This window comes from Lissotriton helveticus, chromosome 9 (genome assembly GCF_964261635.1).
Source record: "Lissotriton helveticus chromosome 9, aLisHel1.1, whole genome shotgun sequence".
Lineage (NCBI taxonomy): Eukaryota > Metazoa > Chordata > Amphibia > Caudata > Salamandridae > Lissotriton > Lissotriton helveticus.
This window is the reverse complement of record NC_136070.1, coordinates 3,345,268-3,367,859: the sequence shown is the minus strand read 5'-3', so window position 1 is coordinate 3,367,859 and position 22,592 is coordinate 3,345,268. Positions and strand designations below refer to the sequence as shown.

The 22,592-nt window shown below is 52.9% G+C and overlaps 1 protein-coding gene across 2 annotated transcripts in view; it reads right to left on the bottom strand.

Moving 5' to 3' along the window:
* Nucleotides 1-22,592, bottom strand: part of LOC144780842 (fibrous sheath-interacting protein 1-like) — a 746,598-nt gene that overhangs the window by 496,019 nt on the left and 227,987 nt on the right. The window lies entirely within an intron of this gene.

The window sequence follows — 22,592 nt, the reverse complement described above, 5'->3', positions numbered from 1 at the left end:
GCATAACCCCATCCCTCTAGCACCGTCCAATAGTACTGTATAATCCCAGTCATTTACTACTGTATAACGCCATCCCTCTAGCACCGTCCAATAGTACTGTATAATCCCAGTCATTTACTACTGTATAACCCCATCCCTCTAGCACCGTCCAATAGTACTGTATAATCCCAGTCATTTACTACTGCATAACCCCATCCCTCTAGCACCGTCCAATAGTACTGTATAATCCCAGTCATTTACTACTGTATAACGCCATCCCTCTAGCACCGTCCAATAGTACTGTATAATCCCAGTCATTTACTACTGTATAACCCCATCCCTCTAGCACCGTCCAATAGTACTGTATAATCCCAGTCATTTACTACTGTATAACCCCATCCCTCTAGCACCGTCCAATAGTACTGTATAATCCCAGTCATTTACTACCGTATAACCCCATCCCTCTAGCACCGTCCAATAGTACTATATAATCCCAGTCATTTACTACTGTATAACCCATCCCTCTAGCACCGTCCAATAGTACTGTATAATCCCAGTCATTTACTACTGTATAACCCCATCCCTCTAGCACCGTCCAACAGTACTGTATAATCCAAAGCATTTACTACTGTATAACCTGCATCCCTCTAGCACTGTCCAATAGTACTGTATAATCCAAAGCATTTACTAATGTATAACCCCATCCCTCTAGCACCGTCCAATAGTACTGTATAATTTTTCATTTGTGTTAGAAGGGGCAATCTCCGAGGGCCAGGTTGTGCTCACCCAGACACCCCAAGATCCACCTCTCCCACAGAACTTGCCGAGTCTTGATTGTGAGGTCCTCGCCGGGGAGGCCTTTGGGTTTGGGATCGTACACACTGAGCTCACACCACACTACGAACAGACACCACACCGTTGGGTTTTAGGAACAAGTTCTTTATATAAGCAAATAATGAAGGAAGCACTCTTATATACACAGTGGCGACAGGACCACAAAGTCTCTGAGGATTCGGGAAGGGGGAAGCGGGACAGTCTTTTAGTCTCTGGGTCAGTACGAGGCGTACCCCACGCACAGCTCTCAATCCTCGAGCCGGGGGGTACGGGATGGTGGTCGTACTGGCTGCCTCACCTTCGTCGAGTCGGCCCGGTCGTGATGGTGGTCTCGATGGTCCAGCCGGACCAGAGCACTCCTCGAGCCGCGACGAGGTCAGCAGGGCTCGATCGGGAGAGGTTCGTGAGAGCCGCGACAGCGTCAGCAGGGCTCGGATGGTCTTAGAGGTCGAGCCGCGACAGCGTCAGCAGGGCTCGGATGGTCTTAGAGGTCGAGCCGCGACAGCGTCAATCAATCAATCAATCAATCATAGACATTTATAGAGCGCTCTACTTACCCGGAGGGTCTCAAGGCGCTAGGGGGGGGGGTGCTGCTACTGCCCGAACAGCCAGGTCTTGAGCTTCTTCCTGAAGGCGAGGTGGTCTTGGGTCAGGCGCAGGTCGGTCGGGAGGGAGTTCCAGGTCTTGGCAGCCAGGTAGGAGAAGGACCTTCCTCCTGTTGTCGTTCTTCGGATGCGGGGGACGGCGGCGAGGGCGTGACTGGCTGATCGGAGGTGTCGTTTGGGAGCGTAGAAGTTGATGCGGTTGTTGAGGTAGCTCGGGCCTTGATCGTGTAGGGCTTTGTGTGCGTGGGTGAGGAGACGGAAGGTGATTCTCTTGTTGACTGGGAGCCAGTGCAGGTCTCTTAGGTGTCCGGAGATGTGGCTGTGTCGTGGGATGTCGAGGATGAGTCTGGCCGAGGCGTTCTGGATCCGTTGGAGTCTCTTCTGGAGCTTGGCGGTGGTTCCGGCGTAGAGGGCGTTGCCGTAGTCCAGTCGGCTGGTGACGAGGGCCTGGGTGACAGTCTTCCTGGTCTCGGTGGGGATCCACCGGAAGATTTTCCGTAGCATGCGCAGGATGTTGAAGCACGACGAGGAGACTGCGTTGACTTGCTTGGTCATGGAGAGGGAGGAGTCCAGGATGAAGCCCAGGTTGCGTGCGTGGTCTGTCGGTTTGGGTGCAGTTCCCAGGGCGGGGGGCCACCAGGAGTCGTCCCAGGCGGAGGGCGAGGATCCCAGGATGAGGACTTCCGTCTTGTCCGAGTTCAGCTTCAGGCGGCTGGTCGACATCCACTCGGCTACTTCTTTCATTCCTTCGTGAAGGTTGGCTCTGGCGGCGGCGGGGTCGTTGGTAAGGGAGAGGATCAGCTGGGTATCGTCGGCGTAGGAGATGATGTTCAGGTTGTGTTGGCGTGCGATGGCCGCGAGGGGGCTCATGTAGACGTTGAAGAGGGTTGGGCTCAGCGAGGATCCTTGGGGTACGCCGCAGATGACTTCGGTGGCCTTTGATTTGTACGGAGGTAGGCGGACTCTCTGGGTTCTTCCGTCGAGGAAGGAGATGATCCATTCCAGTGCCTTCTCTTGGATTCCGACGTTGTAGAGGCGCTGCACTAGGGTGCGGTGGCAGACGGTGTCGAAGGCCGCGGAGAGGTCTAGGAGGATGAGGGCCGCTGTTTCTCCGTTATCCATCAGGGTTCGGATGTCATCGGTGGCCGCGATGAGGGCGGTCTCGGTGCTGTGGTTGGCTCGGAAGCCAGACTGTGAGGGGTCGAGGGATCCGTTCGTCTCGAGGAAGGCGGCCAGTTGCTTGTTGACGGTCTTCTCGATGACTTTGGCTGGAAACGGGAGGAGCGAGATGGGGCGGTAATTCTTCAGTTCGGTGGGGTCCGCTGTTGGTTTCTTGAGTAGAGCGCTGAGTTCGGCGTGCTTCCAGCTCTCAGGGAAGGTGGCGGTGTCGAATGAGGTTTTGATGATGTCCCGCAGGTGGGGTGCGATGACAGCGTCGGCCTTGTTGAAGACGTGGTGAGGGCAAGGGTCGGTCGGAGATCCGGAGTGGATGGAGTTCATCGTGCGGACGGTGTCTTCGGTGCTGATAGTAGTCCAGGCGCGGAGGGTGGTGGTGGGGGGCGGTGGTTCGGTTGAGTCGGACGTGGCGTTCGTCGGTTGGGTGTTGAAGCTGTTGTGTATGTCCGCGATCTTGTTGTGGAAGTAGGAGGCGAGGGAGTTGCAGAGTTCTTGCGATGGGGTGATGTCGTTGTTTCCGGCGTTGGGGTTGGAGAGCTCTTTCACGATGTTGAAGAGTTCCTTGCAGTTGTGTGCGTTGTTGTCCAGTCGGTCCTTGAATGCAGTTTTCTTGGTGTCGCGGATCAGCTGGTGGTGCTTCCGGGTGGCAAGCTTGAGGGTGGTCATGTTGTCCGGTGTAGGCTCCCTTCTCCAGGCTTTCTCGAGGGCTCGGCAGTTCTTCTTGGAGCTCTTGAGTTCGTCGGTGAACCATGGGGCCTTCTTGCTGCCGGGTCTGCTGGGCGGGGTCTTCAGTGGGGCGAGTTCGTCCGCGCAGTTGCTGATCCACTTCGTGAGGTTGTCGGCGGCCTGGCTGGGGTTCGCTGAGCTGGCGGGAGGGTGCTGGCTCAGGGAAGCGGCGAGCTGGTCGACTGTGATCTTGCTCCAGTTTCTGCGGGTGACCTGTTGCTGGTGGTGGTGGATCGTCGTTCTTCTGAAGGTGAAGTGGACGCAGCTGTGGTCCGTCCAGTGGAGTCCTGTGGCGTGGTTGAAGGCGATGTCTTTGCAGGATGAGAAGACGGCGTCGAGTGTGTGTCCGGCGAGGTGGGTGGGGGTGGTCACCAGCTGCTTGAGTCCGAGGTTGTCGAGGTTGTCGAGCAGGGTGGTGGTGTTGCGGTCGTTGTTGTTCTCCAGGTGGAAGTTGAGGTCCCCCAGGAGGATGTAGTCAGCGGAGGGGAGGGCATGCGGGCTGACGAAGTCGGCGATGTCCTCGCTGAATTGTGTGCGTGGTCCCGGGGGTCGGTAGATCAGGGTGCCTCTGAGGGTGGTCTTCGGGTCGGTGTGGATCTGGAAGTGTAGGTGTTCGGCGGTAGTCAGGATGTCGTCGGTGTGGGTCGTGATGCGGATGGTGTCCCTGTGGATGATGGCGATGCCTCCTCCCATCTGGTTGGCGGTGCGGTCCCTCCGGATGATCTTGTAGCCGTCCGGGATGGCGATGGCGATGTCGGGCGCTGAAGAGGCGTTCATCCAGGTCTCCGTGAGGAAGGCAACGTCAGGAGCTGTGGTGTCGATGAGGTTCCAGAGTTCGATGGCGTGTCTGTGGACTGAGCGGGTGTTGAGCAGGATGCACTTGAGGTGGTTGGTGCTGGTGTTCGTCTTGGCGGGTGCTGGTGCGAGGCTGGTCCGGATGCAGGTGAACTTGCAGGCGGTGCAGCAGAAGGGTCCGTGGGAGCGCCTCGGGGTGGCACGGTAGCATCCCGGGGCTCGTCCGTCGTTGAGTGCGATGAGGGTGGTGGCGTCGTACGTCCGGCGGGTGGGCTGGGATCTGCGGGGGCCAGGGGTCCTGGCACTGGGCACGGTCCAGGCGCAGACGGGCTTACCTTTGGCGCACCTTCGGCGCTCATTTGGTGCTCCCGCTGCGCGCGGCCGCTGCGCGGTCGCTGAGGGGGCGTCATAAGAAGGGATCCGGGAGGGCGGGTCAGGCGGGAGGCGGGGAGCGCGTGGGCCTATCGGTAGGCGGGGGGCGGGGTCGCGTCAGAAACCGGCGCGAAATCCAGGCGGCCGACCCTGCGGCGGCTGGGGCACCGGGCTGGATCGGCGATCAAGGCGGGCGGCCCTGCGGCGGCTGGGGCGCCGGGATGGATCGGCAGCAGGCAGGCAGACAGCAGGTAAGTGGCAGGCAGCAGGCGGGGAGCGAGGGGGCAACCAGGCCGAGGGCACAGTGGTCGCGTCAGCAGGGCTCCGGTGGTCTTTAGAGATCAAGCCGCAACAGCGTCAGCAGTGCTCCGGTGGTTCAGTTCCTTAAGGTGAAGAAGGAGCCGCGACAGCGTCAGCAGGGCTCAGAGGTTCCAGGTGAGTCTTCTTAGGGTCAGCCGCGATCAGATCAGCAGGCTTCAGGTCCAAGATACAACTGCCCGCTAGTTGTCAGGCGGGCCCAGTTATAGTCCTTTGGCTCTTTGATCTCCGGACCCTCGCAGGCAGAGGTCTCCGGCCCTGGGGGCTGGTCGTTGGCGAGGTCCGGCGGTTAGCTCTTTGATCCCTTTGAAAGATGGGTCCGGGAATTCCCAGACGCCCAGCGGGTCTGGAGCCAGCCCTCGGGGAGGCCAGAGGGGTGATCGAAACTGGCCCACAGGGGAGGGCCAAAGGTGTGACAGAAACCAGCCCCTCAGGGGAGGCCGGAGGTGCCATCGAAACTCCCTGGCTTATCTCACTCGGGGAGCCCTTTACCCCCCAGCCGGGACTGGCGCGCCTTTGGAGTCTGGGCTTCGCTGGGGCCGGGGTCACGCTAGGCCTAGGGAGACAGGGATGTCGGGAAGGGAAGGTGGCGTCCGGGCCTTGTGGGGCATGCATGGTTAGGCGCTCGGAGCCGGGCGAGGAGCGGGAAAGGCAGGCCTGGTCAAGGTTCTCGGGGGATCTAGGTGTCCCTGAATAGGACGACCAGGCTCGGGTTGCAGGCTACACTAACGGGGTGGCTGCGCAGGGGACTCGGGGTACAGGCCTACGCTCACAGGGTGTGGAGGGACAGCGATGAACCACGCCACGAGGCCGGGTCCAACACGCGTCCCCCCCAGCTGAAGGCGGGGAGAACTACCCATCCTCTTGGGGGTTCTCTTCGCTGAGGCGGAAGAATCGGGACAGGCCGTCAGTGTTGGCGTGGTCCGCGCCCGGCCGGTGTTCGACAGTGAAGTCCATCCCCTGGAGGGAGATGGACCAGCGCAGCAATTTGGGATTCTCCCCTCTCATCTGCATTAGCCACCGGAGAGGTCGGTGGTCGGTCTGGACCCGGAAGTGAGTACCGAACAGGTAGGGCCTCAGCTTCTTCAGGGCCCAAACTACCGCGAAGGCCTCCCGCTCGATGGTGCTCCACCTTTGTTCTCGAGGGAGTAGCCTCCGGCTAATGAATGCCACTGGGTGGTCTAGGCCGTTCTCATTCACCTGGGACAGGACGGCTCCGATGCCATGCTCGGACGCGTCCGTCTGGACTACAAACTCTCGTGAGTAGTCGGGGGCCTGCAAGATGGGGGCAGTGCACATGGCGTCTTTTAACGTTTCGAACGCCTCTTGGCAGGCGGGGGTCCAGCTGACTTTCTTCGGCTGGTTTTTGGAGGTTAACTCCGTGAGGGGGGCTACGATGCTGCCGTAACTCTTGATGAACCGGCGGTAGTACCCCGTGAGCCCTAGAAACGCCCGCACTTCCGTCTGGGTCGTGGGGGCCTCCCAGGCCACGATGGCATCGATCTTGGGCTGGAGGGGGGCTACGAGGCCGCTTCCGACCTGGTGCCCGAGGTAGATTACGGACCCTTGTCCGATCTGGCACTTGCTTGCCTTAATGGTGAGACCGGCCCTTCTCAGGGTCGTCAGCACCGCCCAGAGGTGCTGGAGGTGCTCGGGCCAGTGGGAACTGTACACTGCGATATCGTCCAGATACGCAGCGCTGAACTCCTCCAACCCCGCCAATACCTGGTTCACCAGCCTCTGGAAGGTGGCGGGGGCGTTCTTCATCCCGAAGGGCATCACCCGGAAATGGTAGTGACCATCCGGGGTGGAAAAAGCGGATCTTTCCTTTGCTCCCTCGGTGAGGGCGATCTGCCAGTATCCACTGGTCAGGTCGAACGTGCTAAGGAAGCGAGCAGCCCCGAGGCGATCGATAAGCTCGTCGGCTCGGGGGATGGGATGAGCATCGGTTCTGGTGACTGCGTTGAGCCCGCGGTAGTCAACGCAGAACCTCAGCTCGGGAACAGCACCGGGGGTGGCTGCCTTCGGAACCAGGACCACGGGGCTAGCCCATGGGCTGTCAGAGGCTTCGACCACCCCGAGAGCTAGCATCTTTGATACCTCGGCCTTGATACAGGCCCGGACTCGGTCAGGGACGCGGTAGGCTCGGTGCCGTACCGGTGGGCTGTCCCCGGTGTCCACGTCGTGGACGCACCAGTTGGTGACGCCGGGGGTGAGGGAGAAGAGGTCCGAGAACTGTCCCAACAACTGGCGACAGTCCTCGCGCTGCTCGGGAGAGAGGGAGGAGGAGAGACTCACTCCCTCTACGGAGCCGTCTTTCTCTCTGGTACACAGGAGATCGGGGAGAGGCTCCGTTTCTTCTTCTTCCCCATCGTCCGTGGCGAGGAGCAAGCTCAACTCGGACCGGGCGAAGTGGGGCTTGAGGCGGTTCACGTGAAGGACCCGCAAGGGGTTCCTGGGGGACTCTACATCGATGAGGTAGGTCACCTGACTCTTGCGCTCTACCACCTTGAAGGGCCCTGTCCACTTGTCTTGCAGGGCACAGGGCTCTACGGGGGCCATAACCCAGACCTGCTGTCCGGGCTGAAACTCGACCAGAGTGGCATTTTGGTCATACCACCGTTTCATTTCTTCTTGGCTGGCTTCGAGGTCTGCCTCGGCCAGCTCTCGGAACTTCCTCGTCTGGTTCCGGAGGGCCAAAATGTATCGAAACACATCGGGAGGGGGCTCTGGGGCCGCCGTCTCCCACCCTTCCTTGACCAGGGTGAGGGGTCCCCGGACGGGGTGCCCGTAGAGCAGTTCGAAGGGGCTGAACCCCAGGGATTTCTGGGGAACTTTGCGGTACGCGAAGAGGAGACAGAGAAGGAGGACGTCCCACTTACGCCTCAGGGGCTCTTCGAGTCCCATGATCATTCCCTTGAGGGTCCGGTTGAAGCGTTCCACCAGGCCGTTACCCTGGGGGTGGTATGGGGTGGTGAACTTGTACGTCACCCCACATTGTCGCCAAAGGGACTTCATGTATTTCGAGATGAAGTTGGTCCCTCGGTCACTGACGACCTCTCGAGGGAATCCCACCCGGGAGAAGATGGCCATGAGGGCCCGCCCCACTACGGGGGCGGTCACCGTTCGGAGGGGAACGGCTTCGGGGTATCGGGTGGCATGGTCTACCAGCACCAGGATAAAGCGGTGCCCCAAGGAGGTTCGGGGGTCGAGCGGGCCCACAATGTCGATTCCCACCCTCTCAAAGGGGGTACTGACCACGGGGAAGGGTTGGAGAGGAGCCTTGCGCTTCCCTCCGCTCTTTCCGCTGGACTGACAAGTGGGGCAGGATTTACAGTGGGCCTCCACATCGGAGCGCATGCCCGGCCAGTAGAAGTGGGTGACCAGGCGCTGGTACGTTTTGTCTTGTCCCAGGTGTCCCGCCAGGGGCACGTCATGGGCCAGGAGAAAGCCGCGGAAGCGTAGGGGGACCACCAGCACTCGGCCGGACCCTGGCTCGGCGGACTTTTGCTCGCTGTATAATAGGCCGTTTTCCCAATAGATAAAGTGGGAGCCGGACTGGTCACCGCGGCCTGGGCGGCGGCCTGCTGCCGCGGCCCCACCAGGGATGGGCAGGATGTCTGCTCTAGGCAGAACTCTTCTCGGGACGGTCCCCCTTCCTGGCGCCATTGGGCCAGCTCAGGAAGGTTGTCCAAGCTCGGGGTCGGTTTGACGTCGGGGCCGATGGGCCCTGCGTCGAGGGGGAAGCTCTCCCCGGGGAATAGCTCAGGGGTCTCAAAGGGTTCAGGGACCTCGGGGTCCTCGGGGGTCCTCGGGGCCGCCTCTAAGGTCACCCCTTCGGGGGCGGTCCTTCGGGCGGTCATCGACCGGGTACTCACACAGGCCCACTCGGGTAGGCCCACCATCTCTAAGTGGGTCCTTTTCTCAACCCGCTGCCATGGGGAGCTCTCTAGATCATTGCCGAGCAGGCAGTCCACCGGCATGTCGGAGCGGACCGCCACTCGTAACTCTCCAGAGACGCCCCCCACTCGAACGGGACTTGAGCTATCCGGCAGGTGCGGACGGAGTTATCGGCTGCGATCACCCTGCAGGAGATGTGGGGAACAATCTGGGCTTCGGTGACGAGGTGCCGTTTGACGGCGGTGATACTGGCCCCAGTGTCTCGGAGCGCCCCTATGTGATGGCCGTTGATAGTCACCTGCTGCCGGTATTTCTCTGTGTTGTCGGGTAGGGGAGCTCCGGGGACCATCTCCCTATCACCCAAGGAGACTAACATCATAGCTGCGGGTTCAGCTCCCTCGAACTCTTCCTCCCCCTCCTCTTCTAGGGCTACGGAGGTGATGTGGCGCACCGGGGGCCCTGCAGCGGCAGGCTTCTGGAACAAGGGGCAGCGGGGGTCATTGGCATAATGCCCGGGTTTCTGGCAGTGGTAGCAGGCTTGGCTGACCCGGGGCCCTGGCCTAGCTGGGGGAAACCCTGCGCGCGCTGTGGGAGGCGAGGTACCTGGCTGGTTTCTGGGGGGACTGCGCGGGGACCCTACCTGGGAACCCCTCTGTCTATTCTGACCCCCTCCTCCCCTCGGGCGGGTTGGTCCTTGTTCGTTTCGGCCAGTGTCCCCCCCGGGCCCCCGGGGTACTCTGGTGCTCACCCAGCGATCGGCCTCGACGGCCAGCTTCCGGGGGTCGGCCAACTTGCTGTCCAGGAGGTGCTGTCGGAGTTCCACAAAGCAATTCAGGGACAAGTGCTCATACGCAATGAGGTCGATGAGCCCCTCGAAGGTGGATACTTTGCTGCCCTTGATCCACCCTTCCAGGGCCCGGCTGTAGAAATTGACATATTCTACCCACGTGGTGCCGGGGATCTTCTTGCATTCTCGGAAGCATTGGCGGTACATTTCTGGAGTGAGCCCGTACCTTGTGAGGAGGGCCTCTTTCATGTGGCTGTAGGAGGTCTGTTCGGCAGACGGTAGGTCGAGTAGGGTGTCTCTCCCCTCACTCAGGAATCGACCCCACAGCCCGGCTCCCCAATCTTTCTGTGGAACTCGGTGTGAGGTCATAGCTACCTCGTAGGCCTTGAACCATTGCTGGATGTCATCGTTTTTATAATATTCTTTGACCACATCCTTGGGGATGTGGACCTTGGGTTCCACTGGGGGACCAGACTCTCGGGTCGCTGCTGTTTGGTTGCCTTCGTTCCGGGCCTTTAGTTCGATTTCCAATATGCTGCGCTCGTGCTCCAGCTGGAGCTTCTTTCCGTCATGTTCTCGCTGGAGCTTCTTCTCCTCCAGTTCTCCTTGCAGCCGCAGCTGCTCGATGGCTAGCTTCTTCTCAGCCAGCTTGAGTTCTCCTTCCATTTTCAAACGGGCTAGTTCTAGCTCGTGGTTTCGGTTGCGTTCTCGGTCGGTCATCTCTTCTCGAGATAGACCTCTCTCTGTGCTGTGAGTCCGCGTCGGGGACTCTGCTCTTTCATGCTCTGGGGCGTGGGTTTCGATCCGGGGGCTCCCCCTCCATCGGCTTCCGTCGGTGCTGGAGGTTGGGCTCCGGTCTCCACCCAGGCTGTTAGAGCTTGTTGGAAGTCCTCTTTGGTGTTTAATCCCGTTGACGGAATATGGAGATCTTTGCAGAATTGCTTGAGCTCACGGTGCGAATAGTCTCCCAGAAGCTCCATCTGGAAGGTGGTCTTGTCGGTAGTGACGCTCATGGCTGCTCTTTGTTCGGGTAGTGTGTCAGTACTGTACGATCCCTAGACGTAGGTTCTTATCGCGACGCTGCCACCAATGTTAGAAGGGGCAATCTCCGAGGGCCAGGTTGTGCTCACCCAGACACCCCAAGATCCACCTCTCCCACAGAACTTGCCGAGTCTTGATTGTGAGGTCCTCGCCGGGGAGGCCTTTGGGTTTGGGATCGTACACACTGAGCTCACACCACACTACGAACAGACACCACACCGTTGGGTTTTAGGAACAAGTTCTTTATATAAGCAAATAATGAAGGAAGCACTCTTATATACACAGTGGCGACAGGACCACAAAGTCTCTGAGGATTCGGGAAGGGGGAAGCGGGACAGTCTTTTAGTCTCTGGGTCAGTACGAGGCGTACCCCACGCACAGCTCTCAATCCTCGAGCCGGGGGGTACGGGATGGTGGTCGTACTGGCTGCCTCACCTTCGTCGAGTCGGCCCGGTCGTGATGGTGGTCTCGATGGTCCAGCCGGACCAGAGTACTCCTCGAGCCGCGACGAGGTCAGCAGGGCTCGATCGGGAGAGGTTCGTGAGAGCCGCGACAGCGTCAGCAGGGCTCGGATGGTCTTAGAGGTCGAGCCGCGACAGCGTCAGTAGGGCTCGGATGGTCTTTAGAGATCGAGCCGCGACAGCGTCAGCAGGGCTCCGGTGGTTCAGTTCCTTAAGGCGAAGAAGGAGCCGCGACAGCGTCAGCAGGGCTCAGAGGTTCCAGGTGAGTCTTCTTAGGGTCAGCCGCGATCAGATCAGCAGGCTTCAGGTCCAAGATACAACTGCCCGCTAGTTGTCAGGCGGGCCCAGTTATAGTCCTTTGGCTCTTTGATCTCCGGACCCTCGCAGGCAGAGGTCTCCGGCCCTGGGGGCTGGTCGTTGGCGAGGTCCGGCGGTTGGCTCTTTGATCCCTTTGAAAGATGGGTCCGGGAATTCCCAGACGCCCAGCGGGTCTGGAGCCAGCCCTCGGGGAGGCCAGAGGGGTGATCGAAACTGGCCCACAGGGGAGGGCCAAAGGTGTGACAGAAACCAGCCCCTCAGGGGAGGCCGGAGGTGCCATCGAAACTCCCAGGCTTATCTCACTCGGGGAGCCCTTTACCCCCCAGCCGGGACTGGCGCGCCTTTGGAGTCTGGGCTTCGCTGGGGCCGGGGTCACGCTAGGCCTAGGGAGACAGGGATGTCGGGAAGGGAAGGTGGCGTCCGGGCCTTGTGGGGCAGGCATGGTTAGGCGCTCGGAGCCGGGCGAGGAGCGGGAAAGGCAGGCCTGGTCAAGGTTCTCGGGGGATCTAGGTGTCCCTGGGTAGGACGACCAGGCTCGGGTTGCAGGCTACACTAACGGGGTGGCTGCGCAGGGGACTCGGGGTACAGGCCTACGCTCACAGGGTGTGGAGGGACAGCGATGAACCACGCCACGAGGCCGGGTCCAACAATTTGAGTCCAGAGCTGATCAGTGAGCAATTTAGAATAGTCTTCCTAGAAATAATACAGACAGGCATTTTTCCAGCGTCATGGAAAATAGCTTTGGTTCGGCCCTTGTTAAAGAAAGCCAATATGGACCCGACAGAACCTAACAGCTGTAGGCCAATATCGAGGATCCGCTTTTACGCCAAAGTGTTGGAAAAGCTGATTAATAGGCAGATCACATCCTTTATCACAGAACGAGAACTTTTAGATCCTTCTCAGTATGGTTTTAGAGAGGGGCATGGAACCGAGACCGCCTTTGTGATGGCAGTAGAAGAATAAAGAAAAACACTGGATGAAGGAAAGAAGGCCGCCTTGATTTTGTTAGATCTATCGGCAGCCTTCGACACAGTCAACCATGAAATTCTGATTGGTAGACTTGAGGAACTGGGATTTCAAGACAGTGCGACCAAATTACTGACATCATATTTAACAAACAGAACATTTTTCGTAGAAATGGATGGGACGGTTTCTAAACCATTCGAGCTGCCTTCTGGGGTGCCTCAGGGTCCATCCCTGAGCCCCACTCTTTTTAACATTTATGTGGCCCTGCTGGCAGCAATCATTAGACAATGTGGTTTCTCTGTCATATCATATGCCGATGTTACACAGGTGGTGATCTCAGTATCTAACAACATTGAGAAGACGGCTGACCGCTTTAATATCTGCATGCTACAGATTAACACATGGATGCAGAAGAATTGCCTCAAACTGAACGGCGACAAGACAGAGGTCTTGCTACTAGGTTCTAACACCTCCTTCTGGTCCCCAAGGTGGTGGCCGGCTGATCAGGGCGCCTGCCCAGCACCAGTCTCAAAGGTTAGAAATCTGGGGGTAATATTTGACCAAAGACTTACATTTGAAGGTCAAATTAACAAGCTTCCCTTCACCTTCTGGGTCATCTTAAAAATTATCAGGAAGATCCGTCCGTTTATCCCTGTGGATACTTTAAAAACGGTGGTCACTGCATTGGCCATATCTCGAATGGACTACGGAAACGCTTTATACGTGGGACTTCAGGCACAGCTCCTACTTAGACTCAACGAATGCAGAATGCAGCGGCAAGATTAATCCTGGATATCCCTAAACATGAATCAGTAACAAATCGATTGAGGGATCTCCACTGGTTGTCAGTGGGGAAGAGAATTCTATTTAAGGCTCAGTGTCTTGCATTTAAGGCACTTCAGGGGAAGGGCGTCTTTATCTGAGAACACATCTCAGGAAATACTCTCCTTCAAGAAACCTAAGATCAGCACAGGCACACCTATTGGTAGTCCAGAGGAACAAGCAGGTACGCTGGGGGGGAGGAGTTTTATTGTTGGAACTGCTAAGGTATGGAACTCCCTTCCCTTAGAGATTAAAAATTGTAACTCCCTGATGTTGTTCAGAAGTCTGCTGAAAACCTGGCTGTTTAAAAAATAATACATTCATATAAAAACAAATCAGTTGGAATTTTAGCTTCTAGGCTGTTTCAGCGCCAAGATGCCCTGGGCTTACGCTGCGCTTTACAAGATGTAAAATCAAATCAAATCCCAGGCATTTACTACTATGAATCACCATCCCTCTAGCACCGTCCAATAGTACTGTATAATCCAAGACATTTACTACTATAAATCCCCATCCCTCTAGCACCGTCCAATAGTACTGTATAATCCCATTCATTTACTACTATAAATCCCCATCCCTCTAGCACTGTCCAATAGTACTGTATAATCCCAGTCATTTACTACTATAAATCCCCATCCCTCTAGCACCGTCCAATAGTACTGAATAATCCCAGGAATTTACTACTGTATAACCCCATCCCTCTAGCACTGCCCAATAGTACTGTATAATCCCAGTCATTTACTACTGTATAACCCCCTCCCTCTAGCACTGTCCAATAGTACGGTATAATCCCAGGAATTTACTACTGTATAACCCCATCCCTCTAGCACTGTCCAATAGTACTGTATAATCCCATTCATTTACTACTGTATAACCCCCATCCCTCTAGCATCGTCCAATAGTACTGTATAATCCCAGTCATTTACTACTGTATAACCCCCTCCCTCTAGCACCGTCCAACAGTACTATATAATCCAAAGCATTTACTAATGTATAACCCCCATCCCTCTAGCACCGTCCAATAGTACTGTATAATCCCAGTCATTTACTACTGTATAACATCATCCCTCTAGCACCGACCAATAGTACTGTATAATCCCAGTCATTTACTACTGTATAACCCCCATCCCTCTAGCACCGTCCAATAGTACTGTATAATCCCAGTCATTTACTACTGTATAACATCATCCCTCTAGCACCGACCAATAGTACTGTATAATCCCAGTCATTTACTACTGTATAACCCCCATCCCTCTAGCACCGTCCAATAGTACTGTATAATCCCAGTCATTTATTACTGTATAACCCCCTCCCTCTAGCACTGTCCAATAGTACGGTATAATCCCAGGAATTTACTACTGTATAACCCCATCCCTCTAGCACTGTCCAATAGTACTGTATAATCCCATTCATTTACTACTGTATAACCCCCATCCCTCTAGCATCGTCCAATAGTACTGTATAATCCCAGACATGTACTACTGTATAACCCCCTCCCTCTAGCACCGTCCAATAGTACTGTATAATCCCAGTCATTTATTACTGTATAAACACATTCCTAAAGCACCGTCCAATAGTACTGTATAATCCCATTCATTTACTACTGTATACCCCCATCCCTCTAGCACCGTCCAATAGTACTGTATAATCCCAGGCATTTACTACTGTATAACCCCATCCCTCTAGCACCGTCCAATAGTACTGTATAATCCCAGTCATTTACTACTATAAATCCCCATCCCTCTAGCACCGTCCAATAGTACTGCATAATCCTAGTCATTTACTACTATAAATCCCCAATCCTCTAGCACTGTCCAATAGTACTGTAAAATCCCAGTCATTTACTACTATCAATCCCCATCCCTCTAGCACCGTCCAATAGTACTGTATAATCCCAGTCATTTACTACTATAAATCCCATCCCTCTAGCACCGTCCAATAGTACTGTATAATCCCAGTCATTTACTACTATAAATACGCATCCCTCTAGCACCGTCCAATAGTACTGTATAATCCCAGTCATTTACTACTGCATAACCCCATCCCTCTAGCACCGTCCAATAGTACTGTATAATCCCAGTCATTTACTACTGTATAACGCCATCCCTCTAGCACCGTCCAATAGTACTATATAATCCCAGTCATTTACTACCGTATAACCCCATCCCTCTAGCACCGTCCAATAGTACTATATAATCCCAGTCATTTACTACTGTATAACCCCATCCCTCTAGCACCGTCCAATAGTACTGTATAATCCTAGTCATTTACTACCGTATAACCCCATCCCTCTAGCACCGTCCAATAGTACTATATAATCCCAGTCATTTACTACTGTATAACCCCATCCCTCTAGCACCGTCCAATAGTACTGTATAATCCCAGTCATTTACTACTGTATAACCCCATCCCTCTAGCACCGTCCAATAGTACTGTATAATCCAAAGCATTTACTACTGTATAACCCAATCCCTCTAGCACTGTCCAATAGTACTGTATAATCCCAGTCATTTACTTACTGTATAACCCCATCCCTCTAGCACCATCCAATAGTACTGTGTAATCCCAGACATTTACTACTGTATAACCCCCTCCCTCTAGCACCGTCCAATAGTACTGTATAATCCCAGACATTTACTACTGTATAACCCCCTCCCTCTAGCACCGTCCAATAGTACTGTATAATCCCAGACATTTACTACTATAAATCCCCAATCCTCTAGTACTGTATAATCCCAGGAATTTACTACTATAAATCCCCATCCCTCTAGCACCGTCCAATGGTACTGTATAATCCCAGTCATTTACTACAATAAATCCCCATCCCTCTAGCACAGTCCAATAGTACTGTATAATCCCAGACATTTACTACTGTATAACCCCCTCCCTCTAGCACCGTCCAATTGTACTGTATAATCCCAGACATTTACTACTGTATAACCCCCTCCCTCTAGCACCGTCCAATAGTACTGTATAATCCCAGACATTTACTACTGTATAACCCCCTCCCTCTAGCACCGTCCAATAGTACTGTATAATCCCAGGAAGTTACAACTATAAATCCCCATCCCTCTAGCACCGTACAATAGTACTGTATAATCCCAGGAATTTACTACTATAAATCCCCATCCCTCTAGCACCGTCCAATGGTACTGTATAATCCCAGTCATTTACTACAATAAATCCCCATCCCTCTAGCACCGTCCAATAGTACTGCATAATCCTAGTCATTTACTACTATAAATCCCCAATCCTCTAGTACTGTATAATCCCAGGAATTTACTACTATAAATCCCCATCCCTCTAGCACCGTCCAATGGTACTGTATAATCCCAGTCATTTACTACAATAAATCCCCATCCCTCTAGCACCGTCCAATAGTACTGCATAATCCTAGTCATTTACTACTATAAATCCCCAATCCTCTAGTACTGTATAATCCCAGGAATTTACTACTATAAATCCCCATCCCTCTAGCACCGTCCAATCACCATCTTGACGTACTATTCCTGACGGAGACATGGACCCACTCCGACTGCAATATAGAGTTGGGCTGGGCATGTCCACAAGACTTTAAAATCCTGCATCTCCCTAGACCCAAAGGTCGGGGTGGTGGAGTCGGTATAATATACAGAGCCTCCTGGTCCATAAATATCCTTGATATGGACCCAGTGGCCGGTACGGAAATACTTGGACTCTCAATCAACTGCCACGCCGGAACAACTTTCACGGCTGTGATCTGTTACCGCCCACCGGGAGCCTTCAACTCCTCTCAGCAGCAATCGCTCCTCACCATCCTTACCAATATGGCTACCACTCATAATAAGCTGATCGTTTTAGGCGATTTTAACCTATGGCCTAACGGTAGCCTAGATTCAGCTCTCAATAATCTTCTACTTTCCTGTGAAGGTATGGGACTCTCCCAATTGGTTAATAAACCTACACACTCTGCAGGGCACTTGCTCGATCTAATTTTTTCCTCTCCCCAGTTAGTAGCGCTGAGCGACATTCTGCCTATGTGCTGGACCGACCATGCGCTTATTAAATTTTACATAGTCAGTAGCAAGACCAGCAGATCATCTCCTAGCTCCGGCCCCGATTTTCTGTATAGAGACTGGAAAGCTCTGGACAAACTAAAGCCGTCCGGTACGGTTTTTGAGGTGGCAGACAGCTTTTCCGTTACTCAGTCGGTAGAGGATAACTATCAGTCCCTTTGTACCAGGATCTTAAACATCTCTGAACGCCTCGTTCCTCTGAAAAAGGGCAAACCAAAGAGACGAGCTCCTGCCCCTTGGTTCGATGATTCATTGAGAGCACTCAAACTAGCCTGCAGACAAGCAGAGAGAAGGTGGAGGCAAGGCTATTTCGACACCAACAAAACTCTTTGGAAAGATAACCTTCGGGCGTACAAAACTGCTATCGCTCATAATAAGGCCAACTTTTACTATTTCACCATCACAAATGCCACCAATAGTTCGAAAAGTATTTTCCAGATACTTAAGAACCTAACTCATCCAGACTGTGTCATTTCTACGCAGCCCCCCACCCAAGCCCTCTGTGATAACCTTGCAGTATTTTTTATCAATAAAATAAACACTATCATTCAAAACTTGAAATCACCTCCCTCTCTCGGAGCCACCTACACTCAGGGACTTAGCTCCAGCTCTCAGATCTTGACGCCTCTCGGTTCCGGCTTGTCGACCAGACTACGGGAATTTCCTCCTATCCCGGTCGCCGAGTTTGACAGATTGGCGCTTGCAATTACCTCAGGCTCCCCGCTCGACCCCCTGCCTCCAAAGATTTGGAAAAGTTTTGGAACGGAACTTTTTGGCACCATGCGCCAAATATGCAATCAGTCCTTGCATAGTGGTTATGTCCCCACTCTGTGGAAACAAGCGCTTGTCACCCCACTCTTAAAAAAACCCTCCTTGAGTCCAGATTGTCTATCTAACTATCGACCCATCTCCCTACTGCCATTTCCAGCCAAAGTTGCGGAACGATGGGTCAGCTCTTGTCTTTCCAGGCACCTAGAACAGAACAACTTCCTAGACGACTACCAGTTTGGATTCCGCCCTGCCCACGGCACCGAAACAGCGGTCTTGACAGCCATGGAGGACCTTCGCATGCGTGCGGACAGGGGCCAGCCAGTAGCTCTGATACTGCTGGACCTGTCTGCCGCATTCGATACGGTCAACCATGGAACGCTGCTGCAGAGGCTAGGTGAAGCAGGTGTGGTTGGCACAGCGTTGCTCTGGTTCCACTCCTACTTATGGGATCGGAAACAGGCGGTCTCCCTCCCCCCATTCCAATCCTCTTTCGCTCCGGTGCCTCAGGGAGTCCCCCAGGGCTCCTCCATCAGCCCCATTCTCTTTAACGTGTACCTCTTCCCGCTGATCACGTTGATTAAGTCGTTTGGGATCAAAACAATCAACTATGCTGATGATACGCAGCTCATACTCTCTTGGGAAGGAGAGGACTCCATTCCTTTAACTACCTTCCACAACTGCTTAAGAGAGACGGCTGGGTGGCTCCACAGTAATTCCCTCCAGTTCAATTCCTCTAAAACAGAGGTTCTGTTTTGTGCCGGCACACATCTACCCCGCCAGCTTCCGAGTGAATTCTGGCCTCCAGAGACTAGAGACAAACCTCTGCCAGTCTCCTCGGTCCGTAACCTGGGAGCCATGCTCAACAACAAGCTGAGTATGGAAACCCAGGTAACAAAAACAGTGGGGATCTGCACAGCCCTGCTACGTTCCCTGCGTAAAATTATGCCACTCCTTCCCGCACAAGCCCGGGCATCGATAGTCAGGTGTACAATACTCAGTCGCCTTGACTATTGTAATGCCCTGCTCCTTGAGTCCCCAGTCACGCTGCTGGACCGACTTCAAAGAATTCAATCTGCCGCCGCCAAGCTGGCTCTCGGTTGGAGGAGAAGGTCCTCGGCCACAGCAGCCTTGGTTGAGCTACATTGGCTTCCTCTAAGGCAGCGGGTGGCATTCAAGTCCCTCTGCATTGTCTTCAAGGCTCTGCATGGACTCGGGCCTAGACCCCTGCAAGCCTTGTTCCTGTGGTACACTCCCACTAGAGACCTACGATCGTCCTCAGCCTGTCTGGTAAAGGTGCCCAGATTCAATAAAGCCAGAACCGGGGGCAGATCCTTCAGGGTCGCAGCGGCCAAGTTATGGAACAGCCTACCCATGGACATACGCCAGATCTCACAACTTCTTCCATTCAGGAAACGTATCAAGACCTGGCTCTTCCCCTAATCCCCCACCCGTCTGCTAGCTACTCCGGTCTATCCTCAGCAGTACATTCACCAGCGCCAGGAAGCCTGCAAGGTATCAGCTGCGCTTTATAAATATTTAAAATAAATAATAAATAAATAAATAAATAAACTGTCCAATAGTACTGTAAAATCCCAGTCATTTACTACTATCAATCCCCATCCCTCTAGCACCGTCCAATAGTACTGTATAATCCCAGTCATTTACTACTATAAATCCCATCCCTCTAGCACCGTCCAATAGTACTGTATAATCCCAGTCATTTACTACTATAAATACGCATCCCTCTAGCACCGTCCAATAGTACTGTATAATCCCAGTCATTTACTACTGCATAACCCCATCCCTCTAGCACCGTCCAATAGTACTGTATAATCCCAGTCATTTACTACTGTATAACGCCATCCCTCTAGCACCGTCCAATAGTACTGTATAATGCCATTCACTTACTACTGTATAACCCCATCCCTCTAGCACCGTCCAATAGTACTGTATAATCCCAGTCATTTACTACCGTATAACCCCATCCCTCTAGCACCGTCCAATAGTACTATATAATCCCAGTCATTTACTACTGTATAACCCCATCCCTCTAGCACCGTCCAATAGTACTGTATAATCCCAGTCATTTACTACTGTATAACCCCATCCCTCTAGCACAGTCCAATAGTACTGTATAATCCCAGTCATTTACTACTGTATAACCCCCTCCCTCTAGCACTGTCCAATAGTACTGTATAATCCCAGTCATTTACTACTGTATAACCCCATTCCTCTAGCACCGTCCAACAGTACTGTATAATGCCAGACATTTACTACTGTATAACCCCATCCCTCTAGCACAGTCCGATAGTACTGTATAATCCCAGTCATTTACTACTGTATAACCCCCTCCCTCTAGCACCGTCCAATAGTACTGCATAATCCCAGTCATTTACTACTGTATAACCCCATTCCTCTAGCACCGTCCAATAGTACTGTATAATCCCAGTCATTTACTACTGTATAACCCCATCCCTCTAGCACAGTCTAATAGTACTGTATAATCCCAGTCATTTACTACTGTATAACCCCATCCCTCTAGCACCGTCCAATAGTACTGTACAATCCCAGTCATTTACTACTGTATAACCCCACCCCTCTAGCACCGTCCAATAGTACTGTATAATCCCAGTCATTTACTACTGTATAACCCCATCCCTCTAGCACCGTACAATAGTACTGTATAATCCCAGTCATTTACTACTGTATAACCCCACCCCTCTAGCACCGTCCAATAGTACTGTACAATCCCAGTCATTTACTACTGTATAACCCCCTCCCTCTAGCACCGTACAATAGTACTGTATAATGCCAGTCATTTATTACTGTATAACCCCATCCCTCTAGCAATGTCCAATAGTACTGTATAATCCCAGTCATTTACTACTGTATAACCCCACCCCTCTAGCACCGTCCAACAGTACTGTATAATGCCAGACATTTACTACTGTATAACCCCCATCCCTCTAGCAATGTCCAATAGTACTGTATAATGCCATTAATTTACTACTGTGTAACCCCATTCCTCTAGCACCGTCCAATAGTACTGTATAATGCCAGGCATTTACTACTGTATAACCCCATCCCTCTAGCACCGTCCAATAGTACTGTATAATGCCATTCATTTACTACTGTATAACCCCATTCCTCTAGCACCGTCCAACAGTACTGTATAATCCTAGTCATTTACTACTGTATAACCCCACCCCTCTAGCACCGTCCAATAGTACTGTATAATCCTAGTCATTTACTACTGTATAACCCCACCCCTCTAGCACCGTCCAACAGTACTGTATAATGCCAGACATTTACTACTGTATAACCCCCATCCCTCTAGCAATGTCCAATAGTACTGTATAATCCCAGTCATTTACTACTGTATAACCTCCTCCTTCTAGCACCGTCCAATAGTACTGTATAATGCCATTAATTTACTACTGTATAACCCCATCCCTCTAGCACCGTCCAATAGTACTGTATAATGCCATTCATTTACTACTGTATAACCCCACCCCTCTAGCACCGTCCAACAGTACTGTATAATGCCAGACATTTACTACTGTATAACCCCCTCCCTCTAGCACCGTCCAATAGTACTGTATAATCCTAGTCATTTACTACTGTATAACCCCACCCCTCTAGCACCGTCCAACAGTACTGTATAATCCCAGTCATTTACTACTGTATAACCCCCTCCCTCTAGCACTGTCCGATAGTACTGTATAATCCCAGTCATTTACTACTGTATAACCCCCTCCCTCTAGCACTGTCCAATAGTACTGCATAATCCCAGTCATTTACTACTGTATAACCCCCTCCCTCTAGCACCGTCCAATAGTACTGTATAATCCCATTCATTTACTACTGTATAACCCCCTCCCTCTAGCACTGTCCGATAGTACTGTATAATCCCAGTCATTTACTACTGTATAACCCCCTCCCTCTAGCACTGTCCAATAGTATGGTATAATCCCAGGAATTTACTTACTGTGTAAGCACATCCCTTCAGCACCGTCCAATAGTACTGTATAATCCCAGGCATTTACTACTGTATAACCCCATCCCTCTAGCATCGTCCAATAGTACTGTATAATCCCAGTCATTTACTACTGTATTACCCCCTCCCTCTAGCACCGACCAATAGTACTGTATAATCCCATTCATTTACTACTGTATTACCTCCTCCCTCTAGCACCGTCCAATAGTACTGTATAATCCCATTCATTTACTACTGTATAACCCCCTCCCTCTAGCACTGTCCAATAGTACTGTATAATCCCAGGAATTTACTACTGTATAACCCCCTCCCTCTAGCACTGTCCAATAGTACTGTATAATCCCAGTCATTTACTACTGTATTACCCCCTCCCTCTAGCACCGACCAATAGTACTGTATAATCCCAGTCATTTACTACTGTATTACCCCCTCCCTCTAGCACCGACCAATAGTACTGTATAATCCCAGGCATTTACTACTGTGTAACCCCATCCCTCTAGCACAGTCCAATAGTACTGTATAATCCCAGTCATTTACTACTGTATTACCCCCTCCCTCTAGCACCGACCAATAGTACTGTATAATCCCAGGCATTTACTACTGTGTAACCCCATCCCTCTAGCACAGTCCAATAGTACTGTATAATCCCAGTCATTTACTACTGTATAA